The 26,964-nt window shown below is 48.4% G+C and overlaps 1 long non-coding RNA gene across 1 annotated transcript in view; it reads left to right on the forward strand.

Moving 5' to 3' along the window:
* Positions 1-9,032: 9,032 nt before the first annotated feature.
* LOC147034657 (uncharacterized) overlaps positions 9,033-26,964 on the forward strand; it is a 67,204-nt gene continuing 49,272 nt past the window's right edge. The window contains exon 1 of the long non-coding RNA XR_015059635.1: positions 9,033-9,203. This is a non-coding gene — a long non-coding RNA (uncharacterized LOC147034657). The remainder of the gene's footprint in view (positions 9,204-26,964) is intronic.

Below are 26,964 nucleotides of genomic sequence, written 5' to 3' on the forward strand. Positions count from 1 at the left end.
GAGTGCATCCGACATGGCCCAGCTATGCGCCATGCTGGCGGCAATGACAGCAAGGATGGATGCAAATACAAACGAAATGAAAGGCATGAACGAAAAGATGAATGCGGAAATGAACGAAAAGATGGATACAAACACAAATGAAATGAAAAACGAAATGAACAAGCAAATAAACGGAATGGAAGCAAACATGAGGGAAGAAATGAAAAAGCTACGGGGTGAGACGCAGAACATGGGCCGATGCCTGCAGGCGGGCATGAAGGCCGTGAGCAGGGAGCTCAAAATGGCGACTCCACGTGTGGGAGCAAACGAGCTGGAAGGGGGGGCAGCGGCTGACAGGCCCGCGGTGGAGGCGGGTAAGAAAATAATTCGGGAGACAAGAGACGAGGTGAAAGTAAGTGAAAGAATTGGGAGGGAGAGAAAAGAACAATTAATACGGAAAGCAAGGATGAGGTACGCGGAGATCGTGAAAGAGCAAGGAGTGAAAAACAGGGAAGGACGGGAGCGACTTAAAGAGAAAGCAAGGTTGACCTACATAAAGATAAGGGAAAGACGCCAGAAAGAAGCAGAGACCAATAAACACGATGAAGACGGGGTAAGTGACGCGCACACACACACGGAGGTAGTGGAGGACAATGGGGGTGAGCTCGCGGAGCGTGTGGGGACCCAGTGCGAGCACCTGGATGGCCTCCTCCAGGAACGAGGGGAGGGAGTATTCCCCCTTGAGGCGAGTCACGACCAGGTGAGTTCGGTCGTGTTTTGCGAGGTTGAGAGGACGGGTGCTGTGGACAGGTGCACGGAGAGCTTGGGGGGTGTAGAGGCCCCGGAGACCCTTGTGGGGACACAAATCCCCAGTGTGGTTGTCCCTGTGTGTGTGGTGCAAGGTGTGAGTGCGTCCCCGTGTGTGGAAGCGACCCCGTGTGTGAGTGGTGTGGTGGCGATGGTGCCGGAGTACGTGCTTCCCAGCACGCCGTGTGTGGATGAGGCACCGTGTGTGAGTGTCGCCGTGTGTGTGAGTGAGGCACCGCGGGTGTGTGCCCCCGCGTGTGTGAGTGAGGGACGGTGTGTGGATGAGGCACCACGAGTAAGTAGTATGGTTTGTGTGAGTAGTGAGGCACGCGTGAGTGAACGGCCGTATGCAAGGGAGACCGTGTGTGTGAGAGAGCGGTATGTAAGGGAGATGTCGGTCGGCATGCGGGAGCACGCAGCCGCGTCTCCCGGTGTGAATGTGATGGAGTGGACTGTGTGCGTCGTAACACGCAGGTGTGCGTGGGTCGAATGGCGACGACGACGACATGGGAGGAACGAAAGCCGAGTAGCGGCTGTAGTTGTTTCTGGGACCGTGCCGGGTTCACCCAGCAGTGAGCACGAGGTTCGTGCTGTGCAACGCACGAGACCACCACGTGCTCGCTTGCGAGAGTGAAGTCCCGGTCCGGAAACGCACGCGGTGGATTTGCCGATCCCGCGGACGGACAAAGTTTAGGCAGGTAAACGGATTTGGACCGGACGGGTTCTCCACGCGATCGTGTGTGTTAAGCTCCAACGGGCAAAGCACACGTGTTCGCGTGGGGAACCCCTCGAGACGTGGGGCTTGTGTTTTTTTTTTATGCGCACGGTGACGCCATGGCTGCACGTGGGGTTGGAATCCGGCAGGAGGGGTATCTCTGCTGGATGGTACCGTCCAAGGAGGGACGAGGAACACGTGCAGCTGCATGACGTCACGGGCAGGTGCAAAGTGCGCGAGTTGCCGCGCTGGTGATGCGCATGGAAAAAAAAAAAAAAACAAGCCTCACTTTCGGGTGCACAGGATTCCTGGGCAAGGGGTGGAAGACCCCCTTACCTGGGCACAGGATGGAAACTAGTTAGGGGGAAGGGTTAGCTTAGTTAGACCGACTTCATGGGGCAGGGGTAAGTCCTCATGGAGTCCGTGGAATGGATTAGGTAGAGGGATTTAGTGAGCTTTAGGTTGGGAAATAAAATGATTGATTTTGAGGACATGGACAGACTTGTGAGTGTGTAGAGGGGACGTAGTTTAGCTACGTAGTGTTAAAAGGAACGTGCTGTAGTTTAAGGGACGACGTGGGAGCACGAGTTAGTTAGGGGATGTAGATAGAAGGATGGCAGAGTTCAGCGGTGTGTGTGTGTTGAAGGGTTGGTGAGTGAAGTGGAAGCATGTGCTTGGTGGGTGAGTGAGGCCAGCGGGTCTGTGTGAGTGGAGCGAATGGGGAATGCATGGTGCGATGAGTGATTGGGGGGAGGAGTGACTCCCGCCCAAGGGACCCCGGGGTCAGTATAAAGTGAGTTAGGGGGTTAGTCAAATTTACAAAATGGAGGTCGTTTTGCTGTTGGTGGGAATGTAGGCTCGAAACCCATTTGGAGGGGTGCAGGAGCCCTGTTGACGGGCTTGGGAGCGTGGCTGCGAAAGGTGAGTATCGCTGAGTGGGTACCCCGGGCACCAGGCTCGTCAGCCGCGGTAGGCCATGGGCCCATGGGGGGCCGGGATAGAGTAGTGGGCACGGGTGCGCCTGCTTGGTGCGGGGGCCCGGGGCGCCATTAGCCGCGTGGGCAGTGTTGTGGGCACGGGTGACCCTCGGAAAGGGGCCCGGGAGGCCGGCCTGCCACCTGTGCGTTTCAGGGGAGGTGCCATGGGGGGCACTCCCCGGTGTTAGGGAGCTGGTAGGCTCGGAGGCAGTGTAGTGCCCGGGGGTGCCATAGCGGGAGATTCGGCAGAGGGTCGTGCCTGCCAAAGGGAGCCACGTGTCCCAGCCAGGAGACCGTGTGAGGGCACGGAGAGAAAATTGGGGGGCGAGGCCCGAAATTGTGAGGACACCAACACAGGCGACGGGAATCTGGGTTGTTAGAACCAATAGTTTAAGCAAGAGGCGCTTGTTGAAAGCCCCGGGGTAGTTTAACTGTTAAATGGATAGGGTAGATTAGGAGATGTACCCCTCCGCACCATCCATCCCCTCGCTCTCGTTGTGGGCCGCTGGACCCACTTTGGGTTAGATCGCCGAACTCTGGGGAGGCCATTCTGAGGCTTCGTTGGGCCTCGACACAGGACGTTAGCTCTCCCTTGTTCCCCTCCGGGAAGGGAACGTAGGGGTTGGGAGTAGGCTAGGTGACATGATAGGTTAGCCGAACAAGGACGATAAAGGGGGTGAGGGGACGATTTATAGGGGGAAGTAAAAATAAAAATAAAATAAAAAATAAGTTGGGGCTAAATTGGTTTTTCACAAATTAAGGGAGTGGGTATGTACAGTGACAGGCAAAGGCGATAGGTTGGGAGGGAGACAGTTAGGTAGGTCCGAGCCCGCCTTCCAAGTGGCCAGCACCACCGCACTCCCTCCACCAACCTCCACTGAACGGCAAGAGCTGGCCAGCTTCATCGGCTGGCCGTGTTTTGCTTCAAGGCGGAGGCCGGCCAACTTCGTCTCCAGCTGCTCTGCTGCAAGGCCTGTGCCGGCTGGATCGTCTGCAGCTGCTGTGCTGCAAGGCCTGTGCCGGCCCACTTCATCTGCCGGCTGCCTGTTTTTTCTTCAAGGCCTGTGCCGGCCAGTTCATCTGCCGGCTGTGTTTGCCTGCAGCGGCCTTATTCGGCGGGCTGAGTTTGCCTGCTGCCTTTGCCATGCCATGCCCACTGCCCATGTTCACCAGCCCCGTTCAATTTTTGCTTTGCCCCCCCTGTTCATTTCCATGTGCGCCAGGATCCGCAAGGCAACAGTTTGCAAGCTGCGAGAACTGCCCTGTTGGCAGCTACAACACGGGCCTGCAGTGGCGGCCCGTGCACCGTGTTTGTGTTCAAACCATTCATCCATCCATTCGTTGTGCTCATTGCGTTTGCCACTTGAGCTGGCACGGAGACTGCGTTTGTGCAGCCCATGCACCGTTGTGGTTCACTGCGTTCAGTTCAAAAGGGAAGGCCTTGGACTGCGTGTGAGCAGCCAGCCATGTTCCCTGTCACCTGCATTGTTTGAGCCAGAGACTGCATGCGGGCAGCCTGGCTCCCTGCTAACTGCTTTCTTTTTGCAGAGTTCAATGATCCTGGGCCATGGTTTAGTGTAAAATTTGTAAGTTAAGGTTAAGATGTACTGTAAATATGAGTGCGCCCCCGGCATGTCTGTCCTAGCGCCGGCAATTTTATTTAAGTCGTCCGTGTGAGTGAGTTTGTTTAGATAGTTACGCAGCCCTCAGGTTATTTATTTTGGGGACACGAATACCATGAATGTCGCACTCAGGGATCCGTAGGTAAAATGTACTAGGGGAAAACTACACATGATGGCACACGAGAATTTGACGACTCGGGACGAGTCTGTAAAAAGGGGAGGGGGTAGTGTTGTGGTTACCAAATTCGCAAACCACCATTCAGGTCCCTTAGGTGAGGTATCTCGGTAAGTACATGTGTAGTTAGGCCCAAACCCGTTGTCTAGTGGGAATACATGTCATTTATGCGTGCTGCGACTCTTCAGGATAGCCGTTTTTCTTTTGCTATCTTTAATTTGGACCAACCGCCATTGTTACCACCACCAGTCACAACATCAACCACCAACCACAACGCCGCTTCACCACAACCGCCACGACCTTCACGTCACACCTCGCAACCGTCGCATCGCCACCGTTCTTGCGCCGCTTGTGGGTACCGGTGTTGGACTCGTGCAGGGCACGCGCCGAACAGCGTGTACAAAATCACGGATTTTGTGCTTCAAAAACGGATCAAAAACGACACACGCCCACTTTTTGCCGTCCAATCGGTGAGCAAGGGGCGATTTGGCCCCGCCCCCAGGGCGTTGGAGGGCGATCGATATATGCAAATTTATGGATCAAAAAGCATTCACGCCCACTTTTTCTCGGGCCAATGGGGAGCGAGGTGAAAGGTCGAAGGGAGGGGGTCAAAGATGAGAGGGCGAAGCCACGGGGCTGATATAAGCGACCGTGTTCGTCAGTCCGAGAGTAGTAGAGTCGAGAGGGAACAGAGAGTTAAGACTTCGCGGGCAGTGGAGTTGGGAAGAAGGAGCAAAAAGGAGCTGGTCGCCGTCGTGTGCGTTGGAGTCGGAGCGGAGGGGACGGAGCTGTGGAGAGGCGGCGAGGGCAGGTGCTCGCGTCGTGCAGGGAGCTGCACCCCAGGGAGGCCGACAGCGCGACCTGGCCGAGGTGGAGACGCTCGTTGCGGGGCAATAAAAATCCTCTATACCCCGAGCATCAGCAACCCCCCCCTCCTGTTTCCCCCCGCGCTGAGATAGTGCGACCAAGGGGGCCCCTTTCCCACCCCCTACCAGACACTGTCCGCGAGGCCCGCGGAGTTGAGGCACCATCGCCGCTCCGCGTCTCATCACCAGACGGGTAGGCCCGACCCGGTCTCGGCCTCAGGCCCGCCTCATCCTTGAGGGTATTCTTTCCTTGGTTTTGGGTATGTGTTGTCGGCGCCGTCTGTGAAGTAAAATTGTATAAGTGTTGCCGTGTGCTCGTGTAATCGGTATTAGATCTGCATTGTCGCATTTGCTTTTTGTGTAAATTGCATTGTGTTTTTCTTTTCTGTGTGCTTTTGGTGTAATTGAATATGTGTGCTTTCCGTTCAGCGCGAATAAATGTGCTTTGTGTTGAACTGTTTCCCGCTTCGCTTCGTCATTTCCTTCATTGAATCCTCATCTTGCTTCACGTAAAGGGTTGGTAGTGGGCTGAATACGCCCGATAATTAATCGAACCGTCGAGGTCGACGAATAACACCGCTCGGTTATCCCGATAGTACGGAACGGGTCGCTTAAGTGGCCCGTGTCCGAAGTCGACCTGCGGCGAGGTGCGATCGCCCGGTCTACCCTCCGCGTGGGTACTTAGGTAGGTCGAATTTGGCGAGCAACCCTATCCCACGCGGGGGCTGATTGGCTCGATCGCGGTGAGACCGAAAGGTCCACCCGTGACTGGTTCCCGGCGTTAGTCCGAGAGGGTCACGACTGGATTGTCCGTCCGGTGGGCGACGTGCCGCGATTCGAGTTACGTGGCCGTCAGCACGCCGGCGGGCGCGAATACCGCAACAATATATATATATATATATATATATATATATATATATATATATATATATATATATATATATATATATATTCATGATAATTCGAAAATTTATTGGGCCTGATATGTTCCACTCGATCAGGCATATGCGTCGTGGCTGTATGTGCTCTACCGAGTACCCTTCTAGTTTAGTGTCATTTCTGCTGTAGAGTTTCTTTCGAGAGTCGTTCGATGTTTGGACAGTGTGCTGTCGTTTTCATTTTCAAGCCGGACTTTAAACTATCCTCATTCAATTGGTTTCTCAGTGTGCTTTTTATGAAATTCACACTTGAAAACACTTGCTTCGGTAAGTTCGGTAAATCGACTTCGGTAAGTCGATCCGAAGATGAACAGAATGTCAAATTCATATCTCTTCATGTTACTGTCGGTTTCCGGTAAAGAATTCCAAACTTCAAGCACAATTTGGTCTTGTGTTTTTTTTTTTTTGAAAGATAATGCGTTTCAGTGCATCTGTGTAGAAGTGCCAGAGTAGATCTGTGCCTTTCTAGATTTTCAAGTTTGATCACTAAGCCTCTGAATTTAGAACGCCACATGTCCTTGTCCTGCAAATCGGCCAGTTCAAGTTCTAGTTCTGCTCGGTCTACTCCTGGAAATGCTCAAACGTTGAGTGGAGAAGTGTCTGCTTCAAGGGGTTTAAACACAAATGATAAAGTTGCCTTTTCCTTTCTGAATTCCTGAAATGGCCCTGCGAAGGCTTCTTGCATTTCCAGGATCACGTCTTTTTATTTTTTAGGTTCTCGGTGTCAAGTTCATAGTTTGTCTCCTGTTTGAATTGTTTCAGTGAGGGGAAATGAGCCGGCAAACCCAACTCCATGTCTCTCGCAAACAACGCAAGTTTTTGCTCAAATGATAGCACCTCTTCTAAAATCAAGTGAGCTGTGTTTCCCTTTCCTTGCAGCTTTCTGTTAAGCCATTTAAAAAAGTGAGGTGATGTCCACCACAAAGTGAAATCTCGGTAGCCACTGAGGATCTATAAGTTCTGCATCTTCACAGCCCTTTTCCTCAAAAAACACATTCACTGCTTTCAGACAGGCTGCAAAACGCACAAGCACTCTTCCCCTGGAAAGCCACTGTACATTGTTGTGCAGAAGAAGGTCTGAATATTGACAGTTGACCTCTTCAAGAAGTTCACAGAACTGTCGGTGGTTCAACATTTTTGCCATTATTTTGTTGACGATTTGTATAACTCGGGTCATCACTTCTGTGATCTCTGGTGGTAACGTTTTTGCACAGAGTGCTTCTTGATGAATGATGCAGTGAAACAACAGCAAATTATGATCCAGTGTTTTTTGCAACAAAGTAACAAACCCTTGTGTGCCCCTTTCATATTCGGTGCCCCATTGGCCGTGACTGAGATGATATTGCCGGTTCTTATTTCTTTCAGCTTGAGGCAGTTAACAATAGTTGACAAAATATCTTCTCCTCTTGTTTGACCTTTGAGGGGCAGCAATTCAATCAGCTCATCTTGGGGTCCTTGGGAATTCATGTACCTGCCGAGAAGAGCAACCTGTGCGATGTCATCAACATCACACGACTCGTCACAAGTAATAGAGAAGCCAAGAATTGAATTAAGAATTAATGTCCTTAATCTGCAGACTGGTAATGTCTGTTTGCCATTTTTACTGTTCTCTCCCTCACCGTCTTTGCAGACAATGGCATGTCTCTAATTTTTTTTGAACAATTTCGTTTTTGTTTTTGAAATCACTGTACAGCTGCCCTGATACTTTGATAAAGCACTCTTTTATATATTCACCATCTGTGAACGGCTTTCCTCATTTCACAATCTCTTGAGTTGCCACATAACTAGCGATAGTTGTGCTACTCGGTGATTTCATCCATTTAGTGAATGTGTTCTTACTTTGGTCTGCTTTGTGCTTCAACTCCTATCGCTCTCTTTCTGGCATCTCCAACTGGATACTTTTCAGCAAACGTTGTGTGTGTGTTATTTTTTTTTTATATATAAAATTCCTCTCGAGATTGGATTTTTTGTTTTTGGTGAATTTCTCATGGCAAATGATACATAAAGGGAACCCAGCCGAACTTGATATGAACACGAAGGATTCAGTCCATTCATTTTGAAATTCTCCATTTTCCTCTTCTTTTGAAGCCATTTCACAGTTGACCTTCACAGTACCACAGATGAACGTTGCAAACTTCTGTTTCCTGAAAGTAATTAAAAGACTAAAAACACTGATGCAGTATCAGTATTCATCAATCCAGTTCAGATCCATCCATCCATCCATTGGAACCATACTCTGTGCAGAGTGTTGGTGCTGCCTAAGCAGTCTCATTGGCTATTGAGCACAATCTTGAACAGGTCACCACTCTGATACAGGATACCAGAAAGCTAGCACTCATGTTGCCAACCTCAGAAGGATGACAGCAGAGTCAACCCCACCTGGTATTGATTCAACAGCTGAGTGCGATTTGAACTTAGGATCCCAAGCTCACCACCCGAACCATTGAGCCAACCTTGGCATACAGTTCAGATATGGAACAATTTTCACACATATACACACACACACACACACACACACACACACACACACACACACACACACACACACACACACACACACACACACACACACACACACACACACACACCGTTTCTTGGACATGACAAGCTCATTCCGGATCCCTCTTGAACATCCCTCATAACTCGCAAATCAAGCCTCCATGTCAAAACCCTTGGATTGTTGGGCCGTCGGCAATCCATGACATGACAACCGATCCTTCCGATCGGCACAATTGCCACAACAAAATGATGAGTAAAAAAAAATCACCATTTTAACTCTTATTTTAACAAATGTAAATACAATGATGTAGTGCACGTGTAGTTTTGTTTTGTTTCTTGGTACTCCAAGATGGCGGACAGTAAACGTGGTGACGTCACACGCACGCACACCCTCCATTGGAGGGGGAGTTATCAAAACAACATCTCGTTTGTTATTTACATACAAATCGTTCATTTCGGGATTCTCGCTTCCCTGCCCAGTGAGGATGAGGGTGTCGTTAACTTTTTATAAGGGGGGTTCGAGTTGTAACCTGAGGCTCCGAAACAGGTCGGAGTAATAATATTGTCGACAAGATGGCGAAAATAACTGCGTAATGGAGAGCAGGCTGTGCACGGAGCACAACGGGTAAGTCTTGCTCACAGAATTTGCCGGTAATCGGATGTATTTTCCTGTTTATCACCCCGCCAACGTTCTCAAGTATTATTTTATCCTTTCCCGACACTCACAGAGATTTTTCTGAAAATTAATTTATAATGAGAAAGGGGGATTTTATCGATCAGGCTTGGGAGGCACACTTAAGTCCTTAAATAGCCGCAGGCTGCCGACCCCCAGTCTCGGCCATCCTGCCAGACCCAACAACACCTTGATGTCCTCCAATTTCACGAGATTCAAATTCTGTTGTTTTTACTTTTGGCCCACTTTGATCTTCCTGCTTAAGCCGTACTGCTTCCCATTGCAAATTTTAATCAACTAGCAAATAACCTGTCTTTAACCGACAGGTTAATATGGGACTTTCAGATTTACGTAAACCTTAGCAGCATTGTTGATGGGGCATGTTTCCATATATTGTTTGTGTGAGATGAGGATTGTTACCTAAAATGGCTCACAAAGCTTCTAAAAGAAGCTGAAAATACTTAGAAAAGTACTTGAGAGAAAGGGGTGTCACTGCACAACAAAAGAGTTGGAGAACTTTCTCAGTTCACCCAATAAAGATCTTGCAGCTCTCAGTACTGCAAAACTCCCGACGATGTGGGCTAGTGCAAGGCCCGAAGTTTTGTGGACGGGTACATGCCGCCAAAACCCCCGATGGATTGCTTCCAGTAAATGGACTTTGGACCTTGTGGAATTACCTCTTGTGATCATGGCACGCCTCGTGATTTATTTAATGGACGTCTGCAATTGGAAAGATGATGCCGTGCATCGTCACCAATGGAGCAATGGCTACCGACTCTTCAACAAAGGACACCTGGACGACGTTAAAATACAGAAAACTTGTACCAGAAAATTGCAGATGCAGACTCTGTCTTCTACCGTCTCCTCTCCAGCCTTGCCCCCCCCCCTCCCTTGCTCTGTCTGTGATCTGTCCCCTCTATATTTCTTCAGGCCACTCAAGGTCCACCAAAAAACCCCTTCTGGTGAAACTGCCAAAATCAAGAATCACTGCTCACCTTCACTCTTTCATTCCTCTTTTTTCCCACATCTGGAACAAACTCCCACATCCTCTTCAATCCCACTCCTCCCTCCAGGTCTTCAAAACAGCTGTTCACGTCCACCTCACATCTTCTCCCATCCAAAATCTTGATCTTTTCTACCCCCGTTAATCCACCCCAAACCCACCTCCTTCAAATTCCCTGTTTTCCTTCCTTGAAAGTCCCTGGTAGTACCATCTTGTTTACCCTGTGTACCCCACCCCATCCCTCTCCCTTCCACAGATATCCTATTGTCTTTGTTCCCCACTATTTTGTGCTTCCATCTCCCACCCCTCTTGTCTCCTGCCTTGTTATACGTTTCTGTGTATTAGCTCTCACATGAGCTTCGACTTGGTATACAAAAAAAAAAAACAGCTATTATACACGTGGGAGCAAAATGTGCCAGGTAGATTTATCTTTGGGAAACGCCATATCTGGTTTGGGTGCTTCTTAACAGCGATGGGAAGATGATATCTGTGGCTTGTGAATGCACAGGGTAAGTTTATGATAAACTCTTAAAATGATGGTATTTGCTATTAATCATGTTGGGAAGTGAGGAGGAGGGGATGTGAGCTGTGAGGGCTGTTATAAATATATTGTTTGTTTGGTTCTGACTAGTTGAATTACAGATTTTCAATGGCAGGATAAAGATGCTGGTGCTCCCGGAAGCAAGTCGCTGAAAACGCACAAACAGCACATGCTCAAAAGGCCTCGTTAGCATTTATAGGTCATTTTGAACGTCCCGTAATCTCCATAGTTGGCATATTTTAGTGTGACTTGCAATACACATTCAAAGTGACTTGCACTATGCCAAGCATATATGTATATGTATGTATGTATGTATGTATGTATGTATATATATATATATATATATATATATATATATATATATATATATATATATATATATATATATATACCTGGTGTGTTGGCGCAGTGGTTAGGGCAGCGACTTGGGATCCAAAAGGTCCTGAGTTCAAGCCCCGTTGGGCCACTGAATTAATACCCAGGGGGTTGACTCAGCCTGTCATCCTTCCGAGGTCGGCGAAGTGAGTACCAGTGGACTGGGCCGGTGTATACCCCGGTTAAAATAGGTGTACCATATCCCTGTGTCGTAAGAGGCGACCAGGGTTGTGTCAGGAAGGGCATCTGGCGTAAAACATGTGCCAAATCACTATGCGGATCATACGGATGATCCGCTGTGGCGACCCCTAACGGGAGCAGCCGAAAGAAGAAGAAGAAGAAGAGATATATATATATATATATATATATATATATATATATATATATATATATATATATATATATATATATATATATATATATATATATATATAATTAGGGTCCTTCCCCCAACCCTGAACCCCTTGAAACTATGAAAAAAATAAGTAGCATCTAAAACGTTCCTATGCACACCCCAAGTACAACTACCAGTTTTCAAATCAGGGCTCCCACAAGTGAGATTGTCCTTGTGATATGTACACATTATGTAGATGCATACTGAGTTTGTAGATGGTCGCACATGAGTGCGATTATACGGCTCTCGGGGCTCCTACCAAGAACGAAATAGTCTTTTTACCATACGATGCATGCGATGCAAAAAGTGGAGTTAAGTTATTTGGTTCACTTTGTCTGTCTGTCCAGAAACGTCGGTTTGTAATCGAGGAACAACTTCACTTCAATCGAATGTTATATTTTGAAGACGAATCGGAAAACAAACCTGGCTGGAGTTTAGCAATACCTTGGCTCTGAATTTGTCCCGATCACACATGCACAGAGAGGAGTGAGATAATATTTTTACTCTGTCTGCCTGTCTGGCAGCCAAACAAAATTGAAAATCATTCCAAACAGGCAACTTACTGTTTTTAAGGATGTCATAAAGGACACAAACAACAGGCAACTAAATGTAATGTGTTAAATATGGTGGTGTAAAAGACGCTGCATCAATAGCGGTAAACTTCCAAATTTATTTTTCTACAACCTTTAAAATCTTTTTTTAATTTAAATTGAATAATACACCTGAACACTGGAGAACACAAATCGTCTTTCTAGCACTTTCAATAACCTTCCGTTAAACTGTACTTGGACAAAATATTACGGTGTTTTATGTCATCTTGACCAACCAAATTTGCTGCTCACAGACTCGCCCATGTTCTCGCTTCTCAACACTGCACGGTGTAAGGTGTTCTATGAACTCTCTAGTCTTTTATGTTTTGTTTTGTTTTGTATGCAGGAGTAAGGCTCATATAATAGCAAGGTAAAATAGACAGTGGGACAAACATCAAGAGATTGAACATGCAAAGAGGAAAGGGAGGATGGGAGGAAACACTAAGACTAGCAAGTAAGTTTAGGAAAGGTTCATGGGGGTAGGAAAGATCATGGGGCAGAATTGGGAATGACAAGAGATGGCGGCGCACTGTTTGCTTGAAGCCCTCGAGGGAAGATTGATACAGAACAGCCTTTGGAAGGTGGTTTCTAGAGATGGGAGAAGCAAGGAATAAAAGAGATCAGGTGTGCTGTCACCCTGATTTGGAAATTTAGTCAACACTGTGTTAATGGAAGAATGCATCATGCATCTTGGGACTTGACGGGGACAGTTGGAGGGCTGAGAAAGCAGAAGGATCAATATCAGAGAATACTGCAGATCACGATGTGAGAGAAACACATTGTTCTTCGGCCTCATCATGGGAGATTCCAATAATTCTGAGAGCTGTAGGTTATGGCTGGACCCGTTTAACATCATTGACATTATTTCCGGTTCAGCATTTTGCCTCCTGGCTCACTCATGTTTCAGTGTGCAATCTCCTTCCTTTCAATCTCATATTTCATCTCAGTCTCATTTCCAGCCTCATATCCAACTGTATCTACAGTTTCTGCAGGTCCATCTCCAGCCTGATCATCTCAAGCCCTATTTGCATCTCTGTCTCCATCCCCATCAGTTCTGATTTGCACGAGTGCACCCTATCGGAGTACCATGGACTATGGTAGCTGTGGATCTTCCATACTTATTTCCGACATTTTATGAAACACTTCACCACTGCTATGAATGTCATTTATCTTAATTTGTTGTGCTTGTTCTCTTGTCACGGTTTTCCTGGAGGCCTGTTTGTCGTAGTTTATTTGTAACTCTCCAGGCATGTTTGTTTAGCGACATGCCTCAAATTTCGCATCCACATTCTCATGAATTCTTGTGTGTTTTAGACGTGTTTTATATCAAGTACGTATTTAGTATATTAAGGAAGCATGCTGTTGGCTTCGTGGTTAGGGTGGCTGGCTTGGGATCTTAGGTTCCTGAGTTTGAGCCCTGTTGGCTGCTGAATTAACACCAGGTGAGGTTGACTCAGCCTGTTAACCTTCTGATGTTGGCGAAATTAGTACCAGTGTACTGGTATGGGGCCACAGCATCACTGGCATAGTTGCACCCCAACAAAATGGTAGATACCTGGCAGCCAAGCTTCCTATATGCACGAAGAAGAAGAAGAAGAAGAAGAAGAAGAAGAAGAAGAAGAAGCATATTAAGGTACATTTCATAAACCTTCCTTATGGGAAAAAATTATAGTTGTAATAATAAGCTTGAATATCTATAATTCTGGTGAGGTAGAACTGGTGCCATATCCATTTTTAAAATGTTGTTTACAGTAACGTCTTAAATGCTGACCCTATGTCCAACAACCCAAACACTTATCAACGACCTCCACTCACAAGGTGGAAACCTAAAAGACCAATTGAACAGCAGTGTTCCTCAATATGGATTGCCTTTCAGTTTCCCACAATTGCCTATTTCTCTGCCTGATATGAAATCCCTGGTGGAGCAGACTTTCCTGCTTTTCATACCCTCTTTCAGTCCAATCAGAAGTTCTTCTAACTCCTCTCAAGCAAGGTTGTAGTAAGTGAGATATGGTTTAATGAGGAGAGAAATTAGAGGACAGGATGACATTAAGGAGGGAATTAATGTTGAGGATTCTGTGTTGATAGCTATTTGGAGGTTTTAAAAAATCAAATACTGATAGGATACTTTTATAGGACTCCTGGTGTTAGGGAAGAGCAGGAAAGAAGGGTCCACGAAGAATTCAGAAGAACTTGTGGTGAGGGAAGAGAATTGATTAATCAGAGATTTAAATTTGCCAGCGATAGATTGGGTAATGAGGGAAAGAGCAAAGCAGATGAGGATGTTCTATCTCTTGTCCAAGATTGCTTTTTAAACCAGTTTGTGTAGAAGCCCACGGGGAGGGGGGACAGGGGCGGTGGGGGAGAAGGTGCAGTGTTCAACCTCTATTAACATAATGATCCCAATCTAGTGGAGAAGGTGGAGATAGGAAAGCATTTCGGGGCAAGTGACCAGAATGAGTGCAAGGATTCTATTTAGGGTTCGAGTTTGGATAATAGTGTAAGGATATTAGGGTTTACAAAGAGAAACTTTGTGTGTATTACAAGAGACGAAGGTGCTCTAGATTTGGACAGTCAGTATTAGAGAAATGGGCAATCTTCAAGCAGTAAATATGCAGCGTACAGAGTATGTACATTTTCCATTAAGGTGTAAAGTATGAGGCAGAAAGAGACCAGGGTGGTTGAACTTGAGCAGGGAGGTGAGGAGTGTGATTAAGGAGAAGCAGAAGGCATTTAGAAGGTATAAAATAACAGGACTGGAGTTGGACTCATCAATATAGGAAGAAACAGAAGCTAGTTAAGAAAATAACTCAGCAAGCCAAAAGGGAATATGAAAAGGATATTGCCAAAATAACATTAAACATTATTATTATTATTATTATTATTATTATTATTATTTTGTATGCAGCCTGTGGCTGTTGGTTGCGTCATTGCTGGGAGTGTGGCTGTGCCACTGATGCAGTTCCCCCCTGTTTCCAGTAAGCTGGTACTCATTTTGCCGACCTCAGAAATATGACAGGCTGAGTCAACCACACCTGATCTTAAACCAGCAACCTTAACCGTTAGGCCAACACCAGGAGCAACATTAAACATAAAAGAAAGCTATTTTTTCAGTGCATTAGGGGTAACAGGTTAAGACAAGTGTGGGCCTATTGATGAATGTCCCAGGTAGATTGTTAAGTGATGCAAGTGAGATAGCAGGATTATTAAATAGTTATTTCACTTCAAAAGCCTTGAGTTGGCTTATTGGCTTGGGACCTTCGGGTCCTGAGTTCGAGCCCCTTTTTTTAACCATTGAATTAACACCAGATGGGGTGGACTCAGCCTGTCATCCTTTTGAGGTCAGTGAAATGACTACCAATATACTGGTGTACTAACCATTTGGGGTAACCTGTGTTGGAGTGGGTGACCTGTCCAGGACTGTACTCCTTGCCAATGAAACTGCCTTGGCAGCCCTGTTGGTGGGGCAACTTAGCATAACAATTGTGCATTTTGTGAGGAAAGCACCAAATTTGGCACACTAGTAGCCTATCATATTATGAACAGATTTGGATATTGGGCCATCTCAAATTCAGCCGCTGATGGCTGTGGCAGCCATTTTCCGCTGCCATCAAAAATTTTGAGATGGCCCAATATCCAAATCTGTTCATAATATGATAGGCTACTAGTGTGCCAAATTTGGTGCTTTCCTCACAAAATGCACTATTGTTATGCTATATTTAGCTAAGTTGCCCCACTATGTGTGCCTTTACCGAATGAAAGGAATGGTATATTCTTATATATTATTATATATTCTTTTATATCTTATATATTATTATTGAAATATATTATTATGGAATGTTATATGTTCTTATATATTATTTCACGTCAAAATTTACACGAGAACAGACAGGGGAAGTACTAAGAGCTGAGAGTATCAATCAAGGAGGTGAGGAAGGGCTTTTATAGGATGTCCAGGTAGGAGTGGAGGAAGTATAAAGCTCGCTTGATTAAGTTATGGATGAGCGACAAAAGGAGACAACACTTTCTACATTACAAAGGAATCTGACAGATGTTTAAAATAATGAAGGGGAGAGACTAAATTAATAAAGAAGGGTTTTTCAGCAGCATAGACAGTGATCGGACCAGGGCTATAACACTGATAGCCTAGAACGTGATTAATTAAAACTGGAAAGGCACTCTTTCTTAATTAAAGTTCAGGTTTAATTAAACCTGAACCCAGATTCAAAAAATGAAATAATTATGGCGACTATACCATACATCAGATCAGGTTGAAATTTTACATCTCTTCCCTATTACTACTATGTCATAATTGTGAAATTCACGTCGATTGATTAAGCAGTGCAAGAGAAAGAATGTTTTAAAGATTTTTGTTCAATCCAATTTGGTTGCCAGACCATGTGACCTATTAATTATTTGTGAACATCCTGGTATCCCCAAGGCATGGGGAACATCTGGGGAAAGTTTCCTCTTGATCTGTCCAGCTGTTCTGGAGAAGATTTTAAAAGGTTTATTCTTCAAAAAAATCAAAGCTGCCCAACTATGACGTCATAGGTGAATAACTTTTTGTTCCTCATGGATAAGGTGATCATACATGCAAAGTTTTGCCTCGATCTGTTCAGCCATTTCAGAGAAGAAGATTTTTGAAGACTTTTTCTTATTAATAAAACAATGGCAGCTGAACCACATGATCAATGGCGTCATCAATTCGCCCCCCCCCCCATTCAATTTAGCCCCAGATGACCCTCAATTTTTCATACAGATTGGATAAAACGTTCAACATATGCATTTATGACGTCATAGTGAAGCCACCTATGACATCATCAAAAAATCAGACTTATTTCCCATGGGGAGTACTTGATGTGCCAAGTTTAAATTTTTTCCATAGAGCACTTTTGGAGATACAGAGCTCGAGTTTTTTCCTTTTTCCAGCATGGTTGCCACACCACGTGACCTATGACATCATACGTATAATTCAAACATTCTACATGAGTAGTCGTACCTATGGCGAAAATTTTGTCATTTGAATAAGCGGTTGCAGAGAAAACATAAAATTAACACGGACGGGCATACGTACATACGGACAACCAGAAAACAATGCCTCTGGCAACTTCGTCAGCGGAGGCACAAAAAGGAGAGTTAGGACGGTAGTAAATAAGGCAGGGGTCCTTCACTCAGAAAGTAGTTAATGCATAGAATAGTCGCCCTGCAAAGATAGTGGCAGCAAAAACAGGGGATAGGTTTAAACTGGAATTGGATATAGCTACCTCAAAGCAATGGGGATAGAGAGGTACATGGATATTGGCAGTTATGGTACGTAGCTGAGGTATGAATTGGTGATTGTATACCTGTGTCGTGATTGTAATGTCCATGCCTGCCCCACTTCTCCAACAGTCTGACCCCACTCTCCCCCTCAGTGTAAATTGATAAACTGAGATGGAATGAATGTGCTGTTGATGTAGTACAGCTTGATGGGACAAATGGCATCCTCATGCGTAAAAGTTAATTCTGTATCCTGATGTAAATCTTTCCCCGATGACCGTTTGGCAGATGATGTGAATATGATATAATTCATCATGATAGTGACTGAAGTTCACAGCTGCATAAACGGTGCTGAATAACGGGCCATTTACTGCCTTGATCTTCACTTTGAAACCAAATGTTGGCTTAATGGTTAGAGTGGTGGGCTTGGGATCCCAGGATCTTGAGTTAAAATCCCCCTTGACTGTTGAATAAACACCAGGTGGGGTTGACTCTGCCTGTCATCCTTCCGAGGTCAGAAAAATGAGTGCCAGCTTGCTGGTATCCTGTGTCGGAGTGGCGACCCACCCAGGATTGTGCCCAATAGCCAAGGAGACTGCTTCGGCAGCACCAATGCTCTGCAAAGAGTATGGTCCCGATGGATGGATGGTTGGCTTAAGATCTTAGGGTCTTGAGTTTAAGCTCCTGTCAGCCGTTCAACTAACACCCGGCGGGTTGACTCAGCCTGCCATCCTTCTGAGGTCGGCAAAAAGAGTATGAGCATGCTCGTAACAGGGGGCATTGTCTTTGTAACACTTTGACAATATATATATATATATATATATATATATATATATATATATATATATATATATATATATATATTGTGACGTCCACGGGACTTGAACAGTCCCGCCAACGTAGAATGAGCCGAAACGATGGAGGCGGTTTATTTTTTTATAACCCAAAGATGGCGGTTTTAATCGCTCTACCGCAAATGGGACGAGGAAGGTGGCACGAGTCGCTTTTCACTGAGTTAATAACGTTTATTTCTCTCACCAGAAATAATAAGACTCGGCAAGAGGAGGGATCCGGGGCGATTCGACGGGATGGTGGTGTGGGTTCGGGCGTGGGGAAAACACAAACAATTCCAATGGATATACAAATCTCAAACCCTCTAAGGCGCCAGGTACACACACACACACACACACACACACACACACACACACACACACACACACACACACACACACACACACACACACACACACACACACACACACACACACACACACACACAAAACGTAGTTGGTCCTGGTGGTCAGGCTGGCCCGTGGTGTGGATGCAACAGTCCCTGGATTGGTGCCGGATGAGCTGGCGTTGCGCTCGTCAGGGGCAGGAGACAACGTGGTGCTGTCGACCTGTTGTCGGCCCAAGACCGCTCACAGCCGCCAGGGAACCAGTTCTGGCGCCAAGTTGCGAGCAGGAGAGAGAGGCAGGTCCGCCCGCCGTTCGACCCCGTACTCCGAGCCAGCAGAACCCCAGAGCCAACCGAGGTGAGGCACGAGGCACAGCAAGGCCATGAGACACACTGAATTCAGGATCGAATCGGCGCAACAAAACAGCACGCTCCCAGCACAACAGCCTCCACCCAAAACGGTTTTTCTTTACCGATCTTCTTCCTCCCACCCCTTTTCCCCGAACAGAACCTTTTTATCCTCGAGTCCTCGTCACTTCCAATCGAGCCGTTTTATTGGCCCTCCGCCATCGCCTTCCGCCAATCGTGATCACGGGGCGGAGCCATCCACAGCACTGTCCTGTGACGTCACGGCAAGCCTCCAGGGAATACTAAAAGGGGTTTACGCAGACACACTTCCCCTAACCCGTCTCCCTGTCAAATTACGTGACAATTATCATTTCCCCCTTAAAGAAATGGACATTTACTAGACAACTTATCACCACTGAATTGCTACTTATTACATCGAGATCCTGGTAAACTTGAACAGCATGGCATACCTAATTAAACATTCTAATTACCCTTTGAATGCATACCCCCCTCAGATGTAACAATATATATAAATATATACATATATATTGTCAAAGTTGCTCAGGTTATATATATATATATATATATATATATATATATATATATATATATATATATATATATATATATATATATATATATATATATATATATATATATATATATATATGTGTGTGAGGCGCCGTGAGGAGTGATGCAAGGGCGACATCAGCCATTTTGGAGTTGATTCCAAATAGCACTATTTTTACCCTTCCCCTATCATCCGAGCTTATCATCATCATATCATTAAAAAATGTCGCTTACATCACTCCTCTCGCCGGGCCTCACATTTATATACATAAATTTATATACATGTGCATATGAGGCGCCACGAGGAGGAGTAATGTAAGGGCCTCATCAGCCATTTTGGAGTTAATGCCATATAGCACTATTTTAACCCTTCCCCTATCATCTGAGCCTATCGTCATCATATCATTAAAAAATGTCACTTACATCACTCCTCCTCGCCGGGCCTCATATATATATATATATATATATATATATATATATATATATATATATATATATATATATATATATATATATATATATATATATATATATATATATATTGTTGTGGTTACCAGATTCGCAAACCACCATTCAGGTCCCTTAGGTGAGGTATCTCGGTAAGTGCATGTGTAGTTAGGCCCAAACCCGTTGTCTAGTGGGAATACATGTCATTTATACGTGCTGCGACTCTTCAGGATAGCCGTTTTTCTTTTACTATCTTTATTTTGGACCAATCGCCATGATCACAACCACAACAACAACCACCAACCACAACGCCGCTTCACCACAACCGCCATGACCTTTACCGTCGCAACTCGCCACCATCGCATCACCGTCATCTCGCGCCACTCATGGGCACCGATGCTGGACTCGTGTAGGGCGCACGTTGAACAGCGTGTACAAAATCACGGATTTTCTGCTTCAAAAACGGATCCAAAACGACACACGCCCACTTTTTGCCGTCCAATCGGTGAGCGAGGGGCGAATTGGCCCCGCCCCCAGGGCGATCGATATATGCAAATTTGTGGATCAAAAAGCCTTCACGCCCACTTTTTCTCGGGCCAATGGGGAGCGAGGTGAAAGGTCAAAGGGAGGGGGTCAAAGGCGAAGTTACGGGGGGATAAAAGGACGGTGTTCGTCAGTCAAAGGGGTCGTAAAAGTCGGAACGAGGAAGAAGGGAGTCGCAAAGGAGTCAGAAGAGAGTCAGCAGAACGGGAACGAGAAAGAGTCAGCAGAACGGAGGCGAAGGAGTCGGAACGAGGCGAAGGAGTCGGAACAGAGAGTCAAGACTTCGCGGGCGGTGGAGCTGCTCGTCGTGTGCGTTGAAGTCGGAACGGAGGGGACGAGCTGTGGAGAGGCGGCGACACCGGACGAGGGGGTGCTCGCGTCGTGCAGGGAGCTGCACCCCTGGGAGGCCGGCAGCGCGACCTGGCCGAGGTGGAGACGCTCGTCGCACATAATAAAGATCCTCTATACCCCGAGCATCAGCAACCCCCTCCTGTTTCCCCCCGCGCTGAGGTAGTGCGACCAAGGGGGCCCCGTTCCCAACCCCCTGCCAGGCACTGTCCACGAGGCCCGCGGGTTGCGGGGCCATCGCCGCTCCGCGTCTCATCACCAGACGGGTAGGCCCGACCAGGTCTCGGCCCCAGGCCTACCTCATTCTTGAGGGTATTTCTTTTCCTTGGTTTTGGGTATGTGTTGTCGGCGCCGTCTGTGAAGTAGAATTGTATAAGTGTTGCCGTGTGCTCGGTAGTCGGTATTAGCTCTGCACTGTGTTTTCACTTTTATGTTTGCTTTTTGTGTAAATGGAATTGTGTTTTCTTTTTTGTGTGCATTTGGTGGAATTGTATTTGTGTGCTTCCCGTGTGTCGCGAATAAATGTGCTTTATTGTTGAACTGTTCTCCCGCTTCGCTTCGTCTTTTCCCCCATTGAATCCCCATCTTGCTTCACGTAAAGGGTTGGTAGTGGGCTGAATACGCCCGATAATTAATCGAACCGTCGAGGTCGACGATAACACCGCTCGGTTATTCTGATAGTACGGAACGGGTCGCTTAAGTGGCCCGTGTCCGAAGTCGACCTGCGGCGAGGTGCGATCGCCCGGTCTACCCTCCGCGTGGGTACTTAGGTAGTTCGAATTTGGCGAGCAACCCTATCCCACGCGGGGGCTGATTGGCTCGATCGCGGTGAGACCGAAAGGTCCACCCGTGACTGGTTCCCGGCGTTAGTCCGAGAGGGTCACGACTGGATTGTCCGTCCGGTGGGCGACGTGCCGCGATTCGAGTTACGTGGCCGTCGCACGCCGGCGGGCGCGAAGACCGCAACACTGGTGTCAGGTCGTGCGATACAAATTCATCGCCCTCCTCGCGGCACTGGTATCGGAGAACAGGAAAACGGGCTCTCCTGTCTCCGGCTAAATTTACGGGAATCGGTCCAGGGGTGAGAGAAGCGACCCCCGATTCCCTCCAAATTACGAGCGAGCAAATTAACCCTTCACGAGAAGCAAGATGGCGTCTCAAGGCGAGCGGGAGCCGGGGGTATTAGAAATGTATATGTGTAATAATGTAGCGTCCATGGTCCAGGATGGAATCCCCGAGCAGGAAATGTTGATTGTGCAGGAACACGGACTCGCCCAACTGAACCCAAGGCCCGAGGTGGGTGCGGCAGCGGCCGCGGTGTATGACACCTCCCCCCCCTCTCCACCAAGACCCTTCCCCAACCCTTGCCGAAACGGCTCAGCTGAGTGCATCCAACATGGCCCAGCTATGCGCCATGCTGGCGGCAATGAACAAACAAATGAATGAAGTGAAAACGACGATGGATACAAATACAAATGAAATAAAAAACGAAATGAAAGGCATGAACGAAAAGATGGATGCGAATACACAAAAAATGGATGAAAAGATGGATACAAATACAAATGAAGTGAAAACGACGATGGATGCGAATACACAGCAAATAAACGGAATGGGCAAGCAAATGAAAAAAGAAATGAAAGAGCTGCGGGGTGAGACGCAGAACATGGGCCGATGCCTGCAGGCGGGCATGAAGGCCGTGACCAGGGAGCTGGGAATGGCGACTCCACGTGTGGGAGCAAACGAGCTGGGTGGGGGTGCAACGGCTGACAGGCCCGCGGTGGAGGCGGGTGAAAAAATAATTCGTGGAACGTGTTGGGCGAGGGTCGTGACGATGACCGAAAGGGAAAAATTAAATGGGGAGACCAAAACGTGTGAGACGAGACACGAGGTGACGACAAAGGAAAAAATAATAGTTGAGACAAGGGAGGTAAAGGGTGAAGAGTTGGCAGAGACACGGGAGATGGGAACGATAGAGGGAAGACTACACGATGAAGACGGGGTAAGTGACGCACACACACACACGGAGGTAGTGGAGGATAATGGGGGTGAGCTCGCGGAGCGTGCAGGGACCCGGTGTGAGCAGCTGGATGGCCTCCTCCAGGAACGAGGGGAGGGAGTATGCCCCCTTGAGGCGAGTCACGACCAGGTGAGTTCGGTCGTGCTTTGCGAGGTTGAGGGGACGAGTGCTGTGGACGGGTGCACGGAGAGCTTGGGGGGTGTGGAGGCCCCGGAGACCCTTGTGGGGACACAAATCCCCAGTGTGGTTGTCCCTGTGTGTGTGGTGCAAGGTGTGAGTGCGTCCCCGTGTGTGGAAGCGACCCCGTGTGTGAGTGGTGTGGTGGCGATGGTGCCAGAGTGCGTGCTTCCCAGCACGCCGGTTGTGGATGAGGCACCGTGTGTGAGAGAGGCCGTGTGTGTGGATGAAACGGCCAGTATGAGTGAGGCACCACGTGTGAGTGGTGTGGTGGCGATGGTGCCGGAGTACGTGCTTCCCAGCACGCCGTGTGTGGATGAGGCACGGAGTGCGAGTGAGGCACCGCGGGTGAGTGCCCCCGCACGCGTGAGTGAACGGCCGTGTGCAAGGTTGCTGTGTGCAAGGGAGACCGTGTGTGTGAGAGAGCGGTATGTGAGGGAGATGTCGGTTGGCATGCGGGAGCACGCAGCCGCGTCTCCCGGTGTGAATGTGATTGAGTGGACTGTGTGCGTCGTAACACGCAGGTGTGCGTGGGTCGAATGGCGACGGAGACGGCGACAGAGGAGAGAAAGCCGAGTAGCGGCTGTGGTTGTTTCGAGGACCGTGCCGGGTTCACCCAGCAGTGAGCACGCGGTTCGTGCTGTGCAACGCACGAGACCACCACGTGCTCGCTTGCGAGAGTGAAGTCCCGGTCCGGAAAAGCACGCGGTGGATTTGCCGATCCCGCGGACGGACAAAGTTAGGCAGGTAAATGGATTTGGACCGGACGGGTTCTCCACGCGATCGTGTGTGTTAAGCTCCAACGGGCAAAGCACATGTGTTCGCGTGGGGAACCCCTCGAGACGTGTGGCTTGTGTTTTTTTTTTATGCGCACGGTGACGTCATGGCTGCACGTGGGGTTGGAATCCGGCAGGAGGGGTATCTCTGCCGGATGGTCCCGTCCAAGGAGGGACGAGGAACACGTGCAGCTGATGACGTCACGGACAGGTGCAAAGTGCGTGAGCTCTGAGTTGCCGCGCAGGTGCTGCGCATGAAAAAAAAAAAAGGAAAAAGCAAGCCTCACTTTCGGGTGCACAGGATTCCTGGGCAAGGGGTGAAAGACCCCCTTACCTGGGCACAGGATGGAAACTAGTTAGGGGGAAGGGTTAGCTTAGTTAGACCGACTCCATGGGGCAGGGGTAAGTCCTCATGGAGTCCGTGGAATGGATTAGGTAGAGGGATTGTAGCGAGATTTAGTTTGGGGAATTGATTAATGGGATTATTTGGAGACAGTGACAGACAGTGAATGTGTAGTAGTTGACGTAGTTTAGCTACGTAGTGTTAAGAGGAACGTGCTACTAGTGTAAGGGACGACGTGGGAGCACGAGTTAGTTAGGGGATGTAGTTCGAAGGATGGCAGAGTTCAGCGGTGTGTGTGTTGAAGAGTTGGGAGGTGAGTACATGATGAGTGAGTGAGGCCAGCGGGTCTGTGTGAGTGGAGTGAATGGGGAATGCATGGTGCGATGAGTGATTGGGGGGAGGAGTGACTCCCGCCCAAGGGACCCCGGGGTCAGTGTAGAGTGAGTTAGCTGGGTTAGTCAAATTGAAAAATGGAGGTTGTTTTGCTGTTGGTGGGAAAGTAGGCTCGAGACCCATTTGGAGGGGTGCAGGAGCCCTGTTGACGGGCTTGGGAGCGTGGCTGCGAAAGGTGAGTATCGCTGAGTGGGTACCCCGGGCACCAGGCTAGTCGGCCGCGGTAGGCCAAGGGCCCATGGGGGGCCGGGATAGAGTAGTGGGCACGGGTGCGCCTGCTTGGTGCGGGGGCCCGGGGCGCCATTAGCCGCGTGGGCAGTGCAGTGGGCACGGGTGACCCTCGGAAAGGGGCCCGGGAGGCCGGCCTGCCACGTGTGCGTTTCAGGGGAGGTGCCATGGGGGCACTCCCCGGTGTTAGGGAGCTGGTAGGCTCGGAGGCAGTGTAGTGCCCGGGTGTGCCATAGCGGGAGATTCGGCAGAGGGTCGTGCCTGCCAAAGGGAGCCACGTGTCCCAGCCAGGAGACCGTGTGAGGGCACGGAGAGAAAATTGGGGGTCGAGGCCCGAAATTGTAAGGACACCAACACAGGCGACGGGAATCTGGGTTTATAGAACCAATAGTTTAAGCGAGAGGCGCTTGTTGAAAGCCCCGGGGTAGTTTAACAGTTAAATGGTTAGGGTAGATTAGGAGATGTACCCCTCCGCACCATCCATCCCCTCGCTGTCGTTGTGGGCCGCTGGACCCACTTTGGGTTATAGATCGCCGAACTCTGGGGAGGCCATTCTGAGGCTTCGTTGGGCCTCGACACAGGACGCTAGCTCTCCCTTATCCCCCTCCGGGAAGGGAACGTAGGGGTTGGGAGTAGGCTCGGTGACAGGATAGGTTAGCCGAACAAGGACGATAAAGGGGGTTAGGGGACGATTTATAGTGGGGAAGTAAAAATAAAAACAACAAAAAAAAATAATAAGTTGGGGCTAAATTGGGGTTTGACAAATTAAGGGAGTGGGTATGTACAGTGACAGGCAAAGGCGATAGGTTGGGAGGGAGACAGGTAGGTAGGTCCGAGCCCGCCTTCCAAGTGGCCAGCACCACCGCACTCCCTCCACCAACCTCCATTGAACGGCAAAGGCTGGCCAACTTCATCGGCTGGCCGTGTTTTGCTTCAAGGCGGAGGCCGGCCAACTTCATCGGCAGCTGTGTGCTGCAAGGCCTGTGCCGGCCCACTTGATCGGCAGCTGTTGTGTTGCTGCAAGGCCTGTGCCGGCCGGATCATCTGCAGCTGTGGTACTTCAAGGCCTGTGCCGGCCAGTTCATCTGCCGGCTGTGTTTGCCTGCAGCGGCCTTATTCTGCGGGCTGAGTTTGCCTGCTCACCTTTGCCATGCCATGCCCACTGCCCATGTTCACCAGCCCCGTTCAATTTTTGCTTTGCCCCCCCCCCCTGTTCATTGCCATGTGCGCCAGGATCGTTAAAGCAACAGTTTGCAAGCTGCAAGAACTGCCCCGTTGGCAGCTACAACACGGGCCTGCAGTGGCAGCCCGTGCACCGTGTTTTGCGTCCATCCATTCATGCATCCATTCGTTGCGCTCATTGCGTGTGCCACTTGAGCTGGCACGGAGACTGCGTTGTGCAGCCCATGCACCGTTGTGGTTCACTGCGTTCAGTTCAGAAGGGAAGGCCTTGGACTGCGTGTGAGCAGCCAGCCACGTTCCCTGTCACCTGCATTGTATTGAGTCAGAGACTGCATGTGGGCAGCCTGGCTCCCTGCTAACTGCTTTCTTTTGCAGAGTTCATGATCCTGGGCCATGGTTTAGTGTAAAATTTGTAAGTTAAGGTTAAGATGTACTGTACATATGAGTGCGCCCCCGGCATGTTTGTCTTAGCGCCGGCAATTTTATTTAAGTCGTCCGTGTGAGTGAGTTTGTTTAGATAGTTACGCAGCCCTCAGGTTATTTATTTTGGGGACACGAATACCATGAATGTCGCACTCAGGGATCCGTAGGTAAAATGTACTAGGGGAAAACTACACATGATGGCACACGAAAATTTGACGACTCGGGACGAGTCTGTAAAAAGGGAAGGGGGTAGTGTTGTGGTTACCAGATTCGCAAACCACCATTCAGGTCCCTTAGGTGAGGTATCTCGGTAAGTGCATGTGTAGTTAGGCCCAAACCCGTTGTCTAGTGGGAATACATGTCATTTATACGTGCTGCGACTCTTCAGGATAGCCGTTTTTCTTTTACTATCTTTATTTTGGACCAATCGCCATGATCACAACCACAACAACAACCACCAACCACAACGCCGCTTCACCACAACCGCCATGACCTTTACCGTCGCAACTCGCCACCATCGCATCACCGTCATCTCGCGCCACTCATGGGCACCGATGCTGGACTCGTGTAGGGCGC

Source organism: Eptatretus burgeri, chromosome 1 (assembly GCF_056783735.1).
Source record: "Eptatretus burgeri isolate ZD-2024b chromosome 1, Ebu_testis_v1, whole genome shotgun sequence".
NCBI lineage: Eukaryota > Metazoa > Chordata > Myxini > Myxiniformes > Myxinidae > Eptatretus > Eptatretus burgeri.